Consider the following 16,688-nt stretch of genomic DNA (forward strand, 5'->3'; position numbering starts at 1 on the left):
GTAATCTGCTAGATAAGTTCTTATGTTGTTTCTGCTCATAAAGTCATTCAAATGACCAGTTAATTGACAACTTTTGGCCTGTCTATTGATTGCTAAATGTATAATAATTGGCCACTTAATTGACTAGCTTCCCAAAACAAATTTGGTAATGATTTTGCCCGTGAGCATCCAGCGTGTAGAACTGTGTTGATACACTGATGGTGGGAACTTCATCTCTCTCTCTCTCTCTCTCTCTCTCTCTCTCTCACACACACACACACACACACACATCACATTTGAAAGCATTGCTGTTTCCTCACAAGCTCTCAACAGTGTCACATCATAGTCCAAAGTGAGCTAAGGACTAATTCCAGAAAGCAGCCGTGGAGGGACAATCCCAAAAGGAAGACCACGTTTCAAGAGCCAGGCAGAAGTCTCGCCCTGAGGAAGTCATTCAGCATTCCTAACAGGTGGTTAGGTGCAGAAACAGTATCTTTATATCTTTAGTTATATCTTTATATCTATATTTATGTCAAGGACTGGACTGAGGAGGAATGGTGAAGATGGCCTCCTCCTCCTCCTCCTCAACCTTCCTGAGAAGAGGAAGACAGTATGGATTTACAACAGTGGTTTGCAGAAGGTCACGGCTCAGAGATAGGAGAGGGACAAACCTGGGAGATCATGGAAGAAGAGGAGGGGGGAGGAGCAGAACCAGAGCTGCTGACTGACATGTTATTGTTAGAAAGCATTCCAGACCCCCCCCCTTCTCCCAGAACCTGGAGAGCAGTGAAAGTGGGAGAGCAGAAGGTGAAGAGGCAAATGGTCTTAAGCAGCCACTGCAAGAGGGGTGGTGCTGTTGAAAACTGAGAAGGAAGTGGGAGGGGGAGAGTTTACTCAGGGCAACGCATTACCAAGGAGGCAACATTTCTAAGCCGGTCATATACCTGCTGGGATTGAAAAGGCATACAACCCTCACCTGAATCTCATAGCTCTCCTGACGAGTGCTTTGGTCTGCCCACTAGATACCAGGCACTCTACTATTCAAATTAGGCCCCAGTGTTTTTGTTACAATCCCCCTTCTCAATTAAGTAATCAATTTTAATCTAGAATTTAAATTCTCAAAACTTCCTTATTTGTTAATTTAAGCAAGTAAACTACTGCTCTCACTTCATTACAAACAGTATTTCTACCTGCAGTACACTTGAGCAAACCTGCTCCTCTTCCTTTCACAGATATTTTGTTGCCATTTGCAACTTTAGCTGCCTCTGATTAGTTATCATTTACCGTAATTCTTGGGGAAAATAATTAGCATCGCACGTCATGTGCATGGAAGTTGCCAAACCAATTAACCAACTAGAAGGATTTCTGTTAATAGCACCAGTTTTCCTATACCTTGATATTGCTGGATAGTTTTGATGAACTGCAAAAGCATTTTTAGTTTGTTTTCTGTTGCCACCGTGGAACTTTTCTTTATTAGTGCCACTTTGTTTTGTTCGATTCCTTGCAAATGAAGAAAAACAACTTTTCTGCTTGTATATGTTGATAATATAATTTTGGTGACTGAGGACAAACAAGATTGTACAAAAACAAGATTGGGTGGCAGCCTGGCCAGGACATAGGCGTCCTGACTGTGACAAAGGTGACCTGTGTGCTTGCTTGATTAACAGCTGTTGGGAACTTCAAGGTCCCTGCTCTCCCTTCTTATGGTCTTTATATTGGACCTGGAGACTCCAATAGAGAGCATCCCATGTCAAGAAGGAGGGCATGTGGGCACCCTATCAGATGTCAGGACAGGAACTACACAGAGCAGGGCCTTTTCACTGGTGGTGCCTGTTGTATGCCTCGCTCTTCCAAGACCTGCTCTCTTTTGGCCTGTATTTTGGAGCTTTATAATTTAGGAAGACTTTGGAAGAATTGGTTGACAAGTCTTATCAGTCGCTGACGTTAGGAGCGGATTTTATTTGCTGCTATTCTGGGCAGCAGCATTTAAATTCCCCAGCACCATTGGAGAGGAGGCAGGCGCAGCATCCTCCTCTGCTTATTCCTGCCATCCCTTCCGTTCTGTTGCCTGTTGTAGTAAGCAAACATAACTCCAGATGTGCTGCACAGCTTGGGTGTATGAAAGATTTGGAGAAGGAACTGGGGAGGGGGTGGAAGCCATGTACTCCCCTCAATTTCAAGGTTCAGGGCAGATCTCCAGGTTGTAGCTCAGCTTGACAAGCTACATAACTGTTCAACATGCAGTAGCCCTGTCCTCTTTCAATCATTTATCTTTGGGGCAATATAGCAGAAGTGCAAAAATAAGGTGCGCATGATTCCTGCAACACCATTTTGTGTTTTTTTGGCTTTGTTTTGTTTGCTTGTTTTGCTTCTGAGTGGTCTCCAAACCCTGAGTGAACGCTTTCCCCTCACAGAACTCAGGCCCCGACTTCATTGTTACCAGAAGAGGTTCATATAGTGCATGACTGAATTAAACTATGTATTTGAACAGCAGAGGATACCTTTTAAATATTATAAAGGTAAAGGTAAAGGGACCCCTGACCATTAGGTTCGGTCGTGGCCGACTCTGGGGTTGTGGCGCTCATCTCGCTTTATTGGCCCAGGGAGCCGGCGTACAGCTTCCGGGTCATGTGGCCAGCATGACTAAGCCACTTCTGGTGAACCAGAGCAGCGCACGGAAATACCGTTTACCTTCCCGCCAGAGCGGTACCTATTTATCTACTTGCACTTTGACGTGCTTTCGAACTGTTAGGTTGGCAGGAGCAGGGACCAAGCAATGGGAGCTCACTCCGTTGCGAGGATTCGAACCGCCGACCTTCTGATCGGCAAGTCCTAGGCTCTGTGGTTTAACCCACAGCGCCACTCACGTCCCTGCCTGGGTGAGTAGGCTCTTGTTTTCCCCTCCACAGAACTCAGGCCCCGACTTCATTGTTACCAGAAGAAGTTAATATCGTGCATGTCTGAATTAAACTATGTATTTGAACAGCAGAGGATACTTTTAAAATATTATAGAGAGGCCAAATTTGTGTGCTAGAAACTTGTGTTTCAGGAGTGCAGCAGTTGGGCCAGGATCATCCTAAAAGAATCAGAAGTCAGAGGTACAGAGACCAACACTGTTACTCATGGAACAAATATAAAATGATCTGCTCAGAAATAACGTCAGAAGTGGGCGGGTTAGTCCATCAACAAGCAAAGGTTGCAGCTGCATTTATCATGCAGCCAAATAAAAAAAATCACATCATTGTCCAGAAAGAAGGGGGGGTGGAGTGGGGAGCATCTCAGGATTGATGTCTCTTGTTGAGCAGATAAACAACCTCCAGCTCCATTTAATAGCAGGAAACAATTACACTGCTGAAATGATATGCCGCGCTCTCTTAATTAAACATAAAAGCACCCTAATCTTATAGTAACTTCAAGGGATTCGTTTGAAAATACTCTGGCTTGTCTCTCTGATGTAGAGCAGTCCAAACAGCCTCCCCAGGGTGGCTCAGAGAAGAACAAGGGCCAACGCCGCTGGAGAAGAGTGAAGAAGAGACCATAAATGAAACACGCAAAGCGGACGTACAGTGAATTTTCCTTGGCTTGAAAATGTTGCGGTTGTTATTTGGTTAGAATTTCATTTCCTGAGCTGGCCAGTGGCAGCACTGACAAATGTAAAGTTGCCTGCATGTATACTTGTTTCTGTACTCTTGCAACACATGCTCAACACACACACACACACACACACACATAGGGGGGAGAACCAAAACTATTACCACTGTGCTTCTTGTTTTTTGTTAAACTTGTCCTGTAAGGGCTGCCCTAGACTTCTTACCTCTTGGGGGAAAGAAAAGGTTTGAACAGCACAAAGGCTGCAACTCAAATTTACGCTCCTTTTGCGAGATTTTGCAGTGCAGCATTTACTGTATTTTTGTGTGTATAAGACGGCCCCTATTTTTAGAGTTCAAAATTAAGAAATAAACATTTTAAACGCCAAACAGAATAACTTTGACATTTTATTAAATATTCAAAACACCGGTATATTTAGAACCGTATATTTAAACATCAAACAGTGAGACAAGATGTAATGGCGGCTGCTTCTGTCAGCTCGGTGTAACTCCACTGTAGCTGTGGCTCCAGCTCTCCTGCCTGTGTGTTGCACTTTTGTCTTAGTATTTATGGTGGAAGGGACAATGTCCGGAGTGGGGGCTGCTGGGGAGAGTACAGTAGTATCTCTGGTTAAGAACTTAATTCGTTCCAGAGGTCCGTGCTTAACCTGAAACTGTTCTTAACCTAAAGCACCACTTTAGTAATGGGACCTCCCGCTGCTGCCGCCGCCGCCGCCACGCTATTTCTGTTCTCAACCTGAGGTAAAGTTCTTAACCCGAGGTACTACTCCCGGGTTAGCGGAGTCTGTAACCCGAAGCGTTTGTAACCTGACGCGTTTGTAACCCGAGGTACCAGAGTTTGTCATGAGGCCAATAGTGAGGGGAGGCTGAGGGGAAAGAATATGGATGACGACGTGTATTTATTTATTTATATATTTAATTGCTGCATTCCTTGTATAAGATGACCCCCAAATTTAAACTTAAAAAATTGGGGGGAAATATTGTCTTGTACATGGAAGAAATATGGTATGTTGTGATTTAAGATTTCCCCCCACATTATTTGTGTCTTCAGTTAAAAATGGTAATTTCTCCCCCACCCCCACAAAGGGTGCAATTCCTCATGCACTGGTGCCTTGGGTACACCTTTGCATGTGTATTTTGATTCCAGCTGAGCATTGCCCTAGGATAAACTCAGCATCCTCCCACTTCTAGTTCTTGTACCTACAGTGCGTTGTTGAATATACACCTGACATCAATCTTGCAAGAAGTAGGGCTGGCCAGTTTTGGTTTACCTCAGTTTCCCAATCTTAAGTTTGCTTCTCCACGTTTCTGCATCAGTTTGCATTTTTCTCCCCCCAGAAAGTTCTCATGAAGCTCTGTCTGCATTTCAGTGCAAATATCTCCAAGTATACACATTTCTGCATGAAATGTTGCCTGGTATGCACATTTTTGCATGCCATGACCATGCAGTCTTGCCATACAGTCTTTTCATGTTGGTGACACACTTTTTAGATATGCATCATTTTGCGACACAGTAATTCAGTTTTACTAGCAAACCAGAGGTTATACTAACCCATTTCCGGCTACAAACCACATGCATACATATGGCAGCTGACACACTAATGTGTTGCGACACACAGTTTGGAAAGCTCTGCTCTAATATAATGCATTTCATGTCATTTTCACTTATATACACATTTCTATGCACACTTTCCCCTAATAGACACATCATTGTACACATTACTTGGTTGCAGAACAGCATTACAAAATTCAGAGAAGGGTGAATTTTAAGTTGACTTTTGGTTTACATGTTGTTCCAGATAGTGTAAATTAGGTAGGATCACGTTAAAATCCTAACCAAAGCATATTTCTCTTCCATCCATAACAAGAAGTAATAAAATCATTTGAACAAACATGAACTCAACACACTGTACAATATACAGTACCAAGGTCCAACTTCACATGCAAATCTCAAACGTGCCTGTTCTTGTGCTCCTACAAAAGCTACAAACACAAGAAGCCATGGAAACTAAAAATGTACAAGTTTGGTGCTTGCTATTTTATTTGTAATGAGGATCTCTCTATACAGTGGTACCTCGGGTTACAGACGCTTCAGGTTACAGACTCCACTAACCCAGAAATAGTACCTCGGGTTAAGAACTTTGCTTCAGGATGAGAACAGAAATCACGCGGCGGCAGCAGGAGGCCCCATTAGCTAAAGTGGTACCTCATGTTAAGAACAGTTTCAGGTTAAGAACGGACCTCCAGAACGAATTAAGTTCTTAACCCGAGGTACCACTGTATATATATCTGTTCTCCAGGTTCATTGTGATTGATTTACTGTCAGACGCTCTTGGGTTCCACATGATATTTAAACAAAGTGTGGCATCACATGGCACCAAGGGTTATCAACACGTGCTCTTTTAGAGATTAAAAGTGGCAACACCGAAAGGTGTACATTTCTCACATGTGCAGCCTCCCTCCACACCCAAGCGCTCCACCTCTACGCATACAAGAATGACAGAACGAGGCTAATACTTTGCCGTTCTCAGCTTACCAAAATCACCTTCCCTCCACAGGAGAGCAAGAATGAGAAAGTGTAGCTTGTCCAGACAGGGACAGTCTGTCGATGGAGCTGATTGACAGCGAGACCTTGCCTTGGTTGGACCCATAACCAGCAACAAGAAGATGTGGCAGCAGACACTGTTTGGCATCTTTGCAAACTAGGTTTGATCTTTGTGCAAAGGGGCATGAGTGCCTTAACCCCTGAATGCAGACACCAGGTATTTTCTATCTTCCTGACATTAGAAGACTGACATGCCTGCAATGAAACCCAAAGCTTCCTTGAGATACTTGAGGCATTTGCCTGGATCCAGAATTAGAGACACTGCTGCTGGCTCTAAAGCAGCCTTTCTCAAACTGTGGGTCCCCAGATGTTGTTGGACTACGACTCCCATCATCCCTAGCTAGCAAGGCCGGAGCTCAGGGATGAGGGGAGTTGTAGTCCAACAACAGGTTGAGAACTACTGCAAAGCATTTCTAGCACTGCACTTCTGAGTTCATAACAATTTCAAAGTCCTTTAAAGGAACAGCTAAACCATTGGTGGCATCAGACCTGTCTATCTTGGCAGATTCAAGATCACAAAAAGAAGAATGTGTTTTTCATCCTATTAAACTAAATGCAAGATTCACAAGTCTAATAAAAATAAGTCTTTGTCTGGCAGACCTGTCCAGTGTATCTCGAATATCTTTTGCAGCTCTAATACCCTGAGTCAGCTGCTGAGTTTTGTTTCTCTTGGCAAGTTAAGGCTCTGTTGATTTGCTGGAAGTTCACTTTTTCCTTCTTTTGTTTCAGTTACACTAAGATTTGTCTCCATCATTACTTACCTGGAAGTTTCCTCCTCTCCTCTAGCCTCACTCCCAATATTGTATTAGGGCAACTTAAAATGTGAACGGGCTTGATTTCCTGTTACTTTTATGAATTACAACTCTTTCCCAGGGTTTTATAGCTTGTTGCAATGTATATGCTACACACACACACATTCATTGATCTGGTTATAAACCACAAAGTAGAATCTAGCAATTCCTCCTGTCTTAGTTTCATTTTTGCAAGACAAAAGAAAAGCAATCTGGAAATTCTTAAATTGCTTTGAGACTTTTATTTATACATAAAGCAACTAAGAAATATAATAAATACAAATAAATAAACTGTGTGTTTAATACACACACACACACACACTTCAATAGCAACCATTTCTGATGCAAAGCAAAAGGCCCATTTTTCTTGTTTGGGAGTGGTAGAAAGAGCCGGATTATGACAACAGCCACAGTTGACAAATGGACAATTAGCTGCAAAGGTAAGTCATCTACACCAACTTCTGTTGACCTGTGGGGAGCTTTGGCAAATAGATACAAAAGACAGCTGGGTTCTCAAGAGGTGTGCTGAAGTGAAAATTTCAGAGCAGTTGGAGCTAGGAATGGGGTGGGGGAATTCAATTAATCTCTCATTTAAATGTGGACTTACCTAATTCACACTTTTTGAAACAATACACAAACTGAAACACAGCCACCCTTTAAAATTCACACTTCTCCAAATTTTGCAGTGCTATTCTCCAAGCAAGTAATGTGCATAGAAATGCATATATTGGTGAAAAAAAGCCTCCAAAATGTGTTATATTGGGGAAAACAACAAGAATGTGTAGAAGATGCATATGAAAATATTTAGGAGACATTCACACCAAAATGCTATATCGGACTTAAACATACACACACACACACCACAGAGTGATGTGGAAATGCAGAGAACTGAAGTTACGATTGGAAAAATGAGAAACTGAGAGAAACCAGAACTAACAGATTTACAAAACGCTAGTTTCACCTCGTCATTAACAGTGAGGAAAGTGGCAGTCGTGGAAATGCCCTCTCCTTTTCATCTATCAAAGCACAGGTACCCATCTTCTTCTGCATCTGGTCATCTGCAGTGGCGTAGCGTGGGGGGTGCAAGGGGGGCAGGCTGCACCGGGCGCAACATCTGGGGGGGCGCGCTCACTGCCTCCGGAGTCACCGAAGAGCCTCGGGCGCAGGCTGTAGCAGAGCCGCATGTCTCGCGGAACCGACGAGCTGTGCGCGCGTCCGGGCTGAAGGCGCCCGGCAGGCAGCGGCTCTCAGCCCCGCGCGTCAGGGCCGCGGAGGACGCGCCAGGCAGCCCCTCCTCACAGCCCCGCCTCCGCTGCTACTGCTGCAGCTGCTGGGCCATGTTGCATTTTCCTCGCCTCTCTGCCCCCCTCCTCCTTCGGGCAAGTGGCGTCGTTTGGGCGGCAGCACCAGCAGCAACTCGCAGGTTAGGGGTTAGGGGGGGCGCAAATTACTTGCCTTGCCCCGGCTTAGGGGGCGCAAATTACTTGTGTTGCCCCGGGTGCTGACAACTCACGCTACGCCACTGGTCATCTGACAGGACATAAAGAATGATCTTACCATCCTAAGACTTAGCTGGGAGGTCCATGTTCTCTCTGGATCAACGGAGGATTTTCTTCTTCTTCATCATCTTCAAAAAAAGGGGGAAGGGGGGGCCTGTCAATGGCTAAGAACCTAAGAAGAGGCCTTCTGGATTAGACTAAAGGTTTACCTAATCGAGTCTCCTGTTTTCTACAGTGGCCAACTAGATGTCTCAGGGAAGTCCATGAGGATAGAGTGAGGGACAAAAGGCCTATCCTGCTGTTGTCTCCTAGCAACTGCTATTCAGAGACCCATTTCCCTTTGATTATGGAGCATACAGCCATCACGACTGGTAACCAGCTTGTGCCAGTCTAATACCCTGGGAGAACTTCCTGGGCTTGCCAGAGTGGGACTAGAATACATCTATATTTGTAACTCTGAATAGATTATAAGGCCCTCACACTCTCTGCTCCTAAGCTGACACAATGCTTATCCCCGCACTTAATACGTTACCTTAAAATGAGAGTGGGCCAGTGTGCAGTAGTTGTTAGGTAAAAAGGTAAAGGACCCCTGGAAGGTTAAGTCCAGTCAACGGCAACTATGGGGTGTGGCGTCCATCTCACTTTCAGGCTGAGGGAGCTGGCATTTGTCCACAGACAGCTTTCCGGGTCATGGGGCCAGCACCACTAAACCGCTTCTGGCGCAACAGAACTCTGTGATGGAAACCAGAGTGCATGGAAATGCCATTTACCTTCCCACCACTGTGGTACCTATTGATCTACTTGCATAGCGTGCTTCCAAACTGCTAGGTTGGCAGGAGCTGGGACAGAGCAATGGGGATTCGAATCGCCGACCTTCTGATCGGCAAGCCCAAGAGGCTCAGTGGTTTAGACCACAGCCTTTACCTTTATAGTTGTTACAGCAGACTTCCGCAAGCTGCTGCCCTCCAGATCTTTTCTCCTGCTTGCGAATGGCAGGCAGTAAAAGAAGAATATTCCCCTGCTTCTGGGCTAGGTTCTCTCCTGTTAGCCTGCTCTGTGGAATTCTGACCCCCTAAGCAGCTTTCTCCACAGAGAAGTTGTCTGTCTTAACAGTACAGTGGTACCTCAGGTTACAGACACTTCAGGTTACAGACTCCGCTAACCCAGAAATTGTACCTCAGGTTAAGAACTTTGCTTCAGGATGAGAACAGAAATCGTGCTCCGGTGGCACGGCAGCAGCAGGAGGCCCCATTAGCTAAAGTGGTGCTTCAGGTTAAGAACAGTTTCAGGTTAAGAATGGACCTCCGGATCAAATTAAGTACTTAACCTGAGGTACCACTGTACAGAGCTACAAAGCACAGGTAGTCACCATGAAAAAGCTAGACAGTATCACGTTGATAGCTGAAAACTGACCCACAGAGCTCCTTTCCGTCCCAGAGTAATTCCCATTTGCTGTCTGAGTGAGACAAACGTATGATAAAGCCCCCGAGTTCTGCAGAGATTTCATGTGCTTTATGATGGTTTTAAAATATGGAAATTGCAAAAGATGATAAACACAGGACGCCTTCAGAAACTTCAGACATTGCACAGGCTTTCAGGATCAGCTGAATCTGCAGAACTCTGCCGCGGACATTGCCTATGGGCTGCTCACATCACAAGACATTAAGATTATAGGCATGGTTATGTGCTACACTGCACTGAGGATGGATGAGCAAAGGCTTTGCCAGCACTTCCGCCTTATTTATTTATTTTATGTGCCTTCTCGGTGGCAGTGCCCAAACTTTGGAATTCCTTCTCTGGGGGAAGTGAGACTGGCTCCTTCTTCTTGTCCTCCCAGTGGCAGCTGAATACTTTTCTGTTCCATCAGGCTTTTGGGAACTGACTGCTTTTAATGAACAGGCTGGTGCTGTACATCTGAAGGCAGCTCTGTATAGGGAAGTTTTTAATGTTTAATGTTTTATTATGTTTTTTTAAAATTCTGGAAGCTGCCCAGAGTGGCTGGGGCAACCCAGTCAGATGGGTGGGGTACAAACATTAATATAATAATATAATATAATATAATATAATATAATATAATATAATATAATATAATCATATCATAATAATCTTTATCATCTTTCTTGTTTTAATAGATTTTGTATATGTATATAGTTTTGATTCTATTACTGTTTCAATTGTTTTTATTGATTGCTCATTCTATGTTTTTAGCAGTTCTCATTTTTACCCGTGAGCTGCCTTGAGCCCAATGGGTATAAAGGTGGCGAATAAATGTATTTATTTCTTATTCATTCATTTACTGCTTCTTTATGCTGGCAAACTGTAATTTAAGGGGTTCATTCCTTATTCATTAAAATGTTGCTCAAAGGTATAATTTTGGCATGCAACAGATCCTGTGTGAGCTTTGGAATGTGAAGTTTCTTTTTAAGTAAATAATAATAATAATAATAATAATAATAATAATAATAATAATAATAATAAAAAACCAATAGCCACTGCTGGCAGCACAACACAGCTACAGTTTCACGGATGTTATTTTGCCAATATCCGTTATTTTGTAGTTGCCTTCATTCTAAAAGGTAAAAAGGTAAAGGTAAAGGACCCCTGGGTGGTTAAGTCCAGTCAAAGGTGACTATGGGGTTGCGGCGCTCATCTCGCTTTCAGGCCAAGGGAGCCAGCGTTTGTCCACAGACAGCTTTCCAGGTCATGTGGCCAGCATGACTAAACTACTTCTGGCGCAATGGAACACCATGACTGAAGCCAGAGCGCACAGAAACACTGTTTACCTTCCAGTCAGAGTGGTACCGATTTATTTACAGTGGTGCCTCGCAAGACGAAATTAATCCGTTCCGCGAGCCTCTTTGTCTAGCGGTTTTTTCGTCTTGCGAAGCAACCCTATTAGCGGCTTAGCGCTATTAGCGGTTTAGCGGCTATTAAAGGCTTAGCTGCTATTAAAGGCTTAGCGGCTTAGCGGCTAAAAGGCTATTAGCGGCTATTAAAGGCTTAGTGGATTAGCGGCTAAAAGGCTATTAGCGGCTTAGTGGCTTAGAAAAAGGGGGGAAAGCGGGAAAAAATCGGAACACTTGCAAGACGTTTTCGTCTTGCAAAGCAAGCCCATAGGGAAAATCGTCTTGCGAAGCAGCTCAAAAATGGAAAACCCTTTCGTCTAGCGGATTTTCCATCTTGCGAGGCATTCGACTTGCGGGGCACCACTGTACTTGCACTTTTTGGTGTGCTTTTGAACTGCTAGGTTGGGAGGAGCTAGGACAGAGCAACAGGAGCTCACCCCGTCGTGGGGATTCGAACTGCCAACCTTCTGATCGGCATACCCAAGACGCTAAATGGTTTAGACCATAGCGCCACCGCTTTCTCCTTGCCTTTAGTATACAGTGGTACCTTGGGTTACAGATGCTTTAGGTTACAGATGCTTCAGGTTACAGACTCCACTAACCCAGAAGTAGTATCTCAGGTTAAGAATTTTACCTCAAGATGAGAACAGAAATTGCACAGCGGCAGTGCAGCTGCAGCGGGAGGCCCCATTAGCTAAAGTGGTACCTCAGTTTAAGAACAGTTTCAGGTTAAGAACGGACCTCCGGAACGAATTAACCCAAGGTACCACTGTATAGCCATAGCAGCCCATGTGGTGGGCCAGAGCTTCCCTCCTGACATTGGTGTCGCTGTGAGGTTACCTGGATTGAGCAGGGGAGGGTCAGGTTGGTGGTGAGGTTGGAGCTGTGCAGATGCCTACCCAGATGAGTCGCAGCAACACCAGTTGTTGGGGGAGAGGCTCCTTCTCACCTGATTGGCTGCTACTCTTTCATCTCCAATGTTCCCCTCTTGCCAAATGGTGATGGCATTACAGGGTTGCGTCGTATGGAGGCATTTTAGGAGGGGAAATACGTCTGTGGTGGACAACATTCTTTCAGCCTGCTTCCCCCCCCCCCATGCATCAGCCAAGTTATGTATTAGAGGGCTTTTGATGCCATTGCTTAATGCTGATCATTCTTCATTCTTCTGCCAGCTTCTGGGATTTTATATCTTCTTCTGCTAATGTCTACGAAGCAGGCATTAACAGCAAGCTAAAATCGCATTAGGTTGGAAGTTTTTTTCCTTTAAGACCTAAGCTTTCCAATGTAATAAAGGCGACAAACGTCAGCTTCCCATAGGCATCTGGTTGGCAACTGTGGCAACAGGATGTGGGGCAAGATGAGCCCCTTGACAGATCCAGCAGACTCTGTTCAGTGGTGGAGGAACCCTCTCTGGCACCCATGGCAGGGTTGCCCTTACGGAGTGCCCATGTGCGGCAGCCCATGTGGCCGCCTCGCGCAAGTGGCTGCCCGTATTCCCACCTCGCGCAAGCGGCAGCCTGTACGGACTGCGCATGTGTGGCGACTGTACAGGATGCTGCGCATGTGCACTCCATACGGGCTGCTGCTTGCATTGTGCCTGTATGGGCTGCTGCGCAAGTGGCATCCTGTACGGAGTGCGCACATGTGGCAGCCCATATGGTCGCTGTGCGAGAGACAACCCGTACAGACGCCCGTATGGATGGCGCATGAGAGTGGCAGCCCGTACCGACTGCTCACGCCCTCGGCCACTCTACAGCTGAGGGAAGGCAGGGGCCATCTTGTCACCCCCCAGAGTGGCACCCGGGGCGGCCCGCCCCCTCTGTCCCCCACTTTGTATGCCCCTGGCTCTGGTTATGCTTTTTATGGATTGCTCAGTCAAAGTGCAGGAGACTCTTAATCTCAGGGTCATGGGTTGGAGTTTTATGTTGGGTGAAAGATTCCTGTGTTGCAGGGAATTGGATGTGGTCCCTTCAGACTCTACAAGTCAGTGATTCTGTGAATAATCAATACATAAATCAAAACAAGAAGTAGAACAGTGGGTATCCCAAATCAATAATTTCCACGGATGCTCTTCCTCCAAATTCTAAACTGTGCAGAGTGAAAACACTTTAGGACCGACACATTTCTTTCAATAGAAGGAGAGTCAATACATCCTAACAGGAGGACATGAACTCATTTCTATTCTCGCACACACATCTCATACCACGCAGAGTTGAAAGGGACCACGAGGGTCATCTAGTCCAACCCCCTGCCACGCATCTTTTGCCAAATGTGGGGCTCAAACCCTGAACTTAAGAGAATCGTGCTTCATCAACTGAGCTCTTTCCAATATTCCAGCACCAGTCATTTTTCCACCACCGCCAGCACCCGCAGGACCCAGTTTCGTTTCCCCTCAGTGAGGTCCCACAACGCCCAGATATCGTCCCAACATTACAGTAACATCTGCAAACACCAAAGGTTTCCCTAGAACAACATTAATGTCTCATGCATGCAGTTCAAAAATATCTTGATTTTTTTTTTTTGTGGGTGCATGCAGTTCAAAAATATCTTTATTTTTTTGTGGGTGGGTAGAATTCAACTCTTCTGATCATTCCATAAGCGAAAGCATTTCAGTCTGCAAAGAGGCATGATCTTCACTCTTCTCCTGCCTTTAAATGCATTTAAAGTTACATAATTATGCAACTATACAACAATTACATAACCAATATTAATCATATTATTTATTATTTATTGTGCTGGCATAATATGAAAGTTAATATATTAAAACAGAAATATAAAATGCAGGTTTAAATATCATACATACAAAAACAGGGGAAGGAAAGAGAAAAACATACACACAAGAACAAGAAAGAAAGAAAACTTGCATGTAATTCCAAGCAGGCCATTATCTTATAAAGAGCCAATACTTCCTGCTCAACCTTCCCAAAAGATTTAACTATGTTCCAGTAAACTATAACCAGTATTAAATTGTTTCTAAAGGAAGGAATTTCTATTTTCCCATAGTCTTTTAGAATGTGCCAGTTTAACCACTGTTTGTCACACGTTCCCCTCGAGACGCTAATGTTTTTCCCCTGTAATGTTGCATAACTTCTACATGTACTGGAATGGGAAGGTAATTTACAAAATTTGGGTAGTCCTTTTTTCTGGATTGACTGGAGTGCATAGGTCAGTTCATAACCTGTAATACATTTCTGTGGTAACACAATCTTTCCAGACGGCTTTTATGTATCTCCAACTCTGCCATAAAGTTCACATTTATTTTTATTAATTAAAAAAACAAAACACAACCACCTTTCCAACTACTTAGCCCTCACAAGGAGTCGTCCTGAATAATTATAAACAAGAACAACAATATCAACATTAATCAGATTCATATCCGTACTGCACCCTTTAAATTAAGCAGGACAACTTCACTTAGATGGAGATTAATAGAAAGCAGAGTGAAATGAAAACCTCGTAAGGGTTTTCTGAAAAAAGCCACAGGGATTGGACCATGCCAACATCATTCGGGAGGGCATTCCAGAAGTGCAAGGCCACCACTGAATAGGCCCTCTTCCTGGATCCTCTCAGCCTAACATCTCTTATGGACAGACAGTAGGCTCTCAACTGATCTTAGAACCTGGGCCAAGCAGTCCTTCAGGCGCCCAGAGTGGTTGGGAGGGGTATAAAATGATAATGAAGATGAAGATGATAATAATACCACTTCAACTACATAAGGATGGACACTCAGAGCATGTTCACCCTTAGGAAAGATTCTCAGAAAAAGAGACCTAGATTTTTAATGCAGCTTCAAACATTTTGTTAGAAGGTACAACCGGTGTGGTAGTGGTTAAGAGCGGTGGACTCGTAATCTGGTGAACTGGGTTCGCTTCCCCGCTCCTCCACATGCAGCTGCTGGGTGACCTTGGGCAGGTCACACTTCTCTGAAGTCTCTCAGCTTCACTCAGAGAAGAAAGGGAAAGGAGAATGTTAGCTGCTTTGAAACTCCTTCGGGTAGTGATAAAGCGGGATATCAAATCCAAACTCTTCTTCTTCTTTCTGGCTTGGTGTCATGAAGTAGCAGAACAACAGGGGGAAGGAAAAGGAGGAAGAGGATCCCTGCGAGGGCACACTGGGGACAAGCTGGGGATGAGGAAGGAAGTACTCAAAGGGTGACGGAGGATGACGAGGTGATGGGGGTCAATGCACAGGTACCAGAGAGGCAGGACCCATTGCCAGAGTGGCCTCCGTCTCCACGAACACAGCGGGCTCTGAGGCATAGGGAGCAGTGGGAGGGGCACTCTAGGAGGTTGAGGCAGGCAAATGCCCACAGCCCAGCTTCCTAGGTGGCCAGGTGGGGCTTGCTAGCTCTGGGAAGAGGTGTGTGTGGCGCCTCAGCTGTAGGCTTGGAGCAGGTGAGGGTCACATGGCTCAACAAGCCCAGATGCTGTAAGATACAGCGGTACCTCGGGTTAAGAACTTAATTCGTTCTGAAGGTCCATTCTTAACCTGAAACTGTTCTTAACCTGAGGTACCACTTTAGCTAATGGGGCGTCCTGCTGCCGCCGTGCCGCTGCCACACGATTTCTGTTCTCATTCTGAGGTAAAGTTCTTAACCCAAGGTACTATTTCTGGGTTAGTGAAGTCTGTAACCTGAAGCATCTGTAACCTGAGGTACCACTGTACAAAAGAGGGGCTGTGTCTGCTCATCTGCCCATGTTGATGGACCTTGGCTTGGACGTTCCTGGACCACCATGGGACTGTGTTTTGGGTTTGACTCTGGACTGTATCCGGACTGCTGGACTTCAGACTTGGCTACTTGGATTGGCGTTGGACTGTGTTTCTGGAGCTTTGAACATCGGTTGTGTGGACTGACCCCTGGACTTTTGAGTTTTGGACTTGGCATATTGACTTCTTTTCAGGTAGGCCAGGGGTTCAGGACACTTGACTAACCTAATCTATGAAGACCCATTTTTGCCTTCAGCTTCCCAGTCAATGGAGTTCAGTACAACATAAACATTGGAAGAAGGCAAGCGAGAGTCCGACAGAGTTGATTGTGTCTCCTCCTCTAGAAGCACAAACCCACAGGACAAGCAAGAAGCCGTAAGTGTGAGAAAGTGAGAGTAGTTGTTCTTTGTGTGTTAAGAGAAAGAGAGACTGTGTATGTGTGTGAAAGAGAAGGTTTGTTTTAAGCGAATGTACGGGAGGAAGTATGCAACTCGCAAAAGTTTTATAGATACTTCATTCCTTGAATGCTACGTTGTGACTCGACTGTAGTCTGTGGTGAAGATGGCTCACTCAGCCGTGAGTGATCTGCTGTGTAACGGTCTTCAGTTCACTCTGTGAATCTGTAGCCTCATTTGTCCTCTGTGGTTTGGCTC

This window comes from Podarcis vaucheri, assembly GCF_965113315.1.
Source record: "Podarcis vaucheri genome assembly, chromosome: 2".
Lineage (NCBI taxonomy): Eukaryota > Metazoa > Chordata > Lepidosauria > Squamata > Lacertidae > Podarcis > Podarcis vaucheri.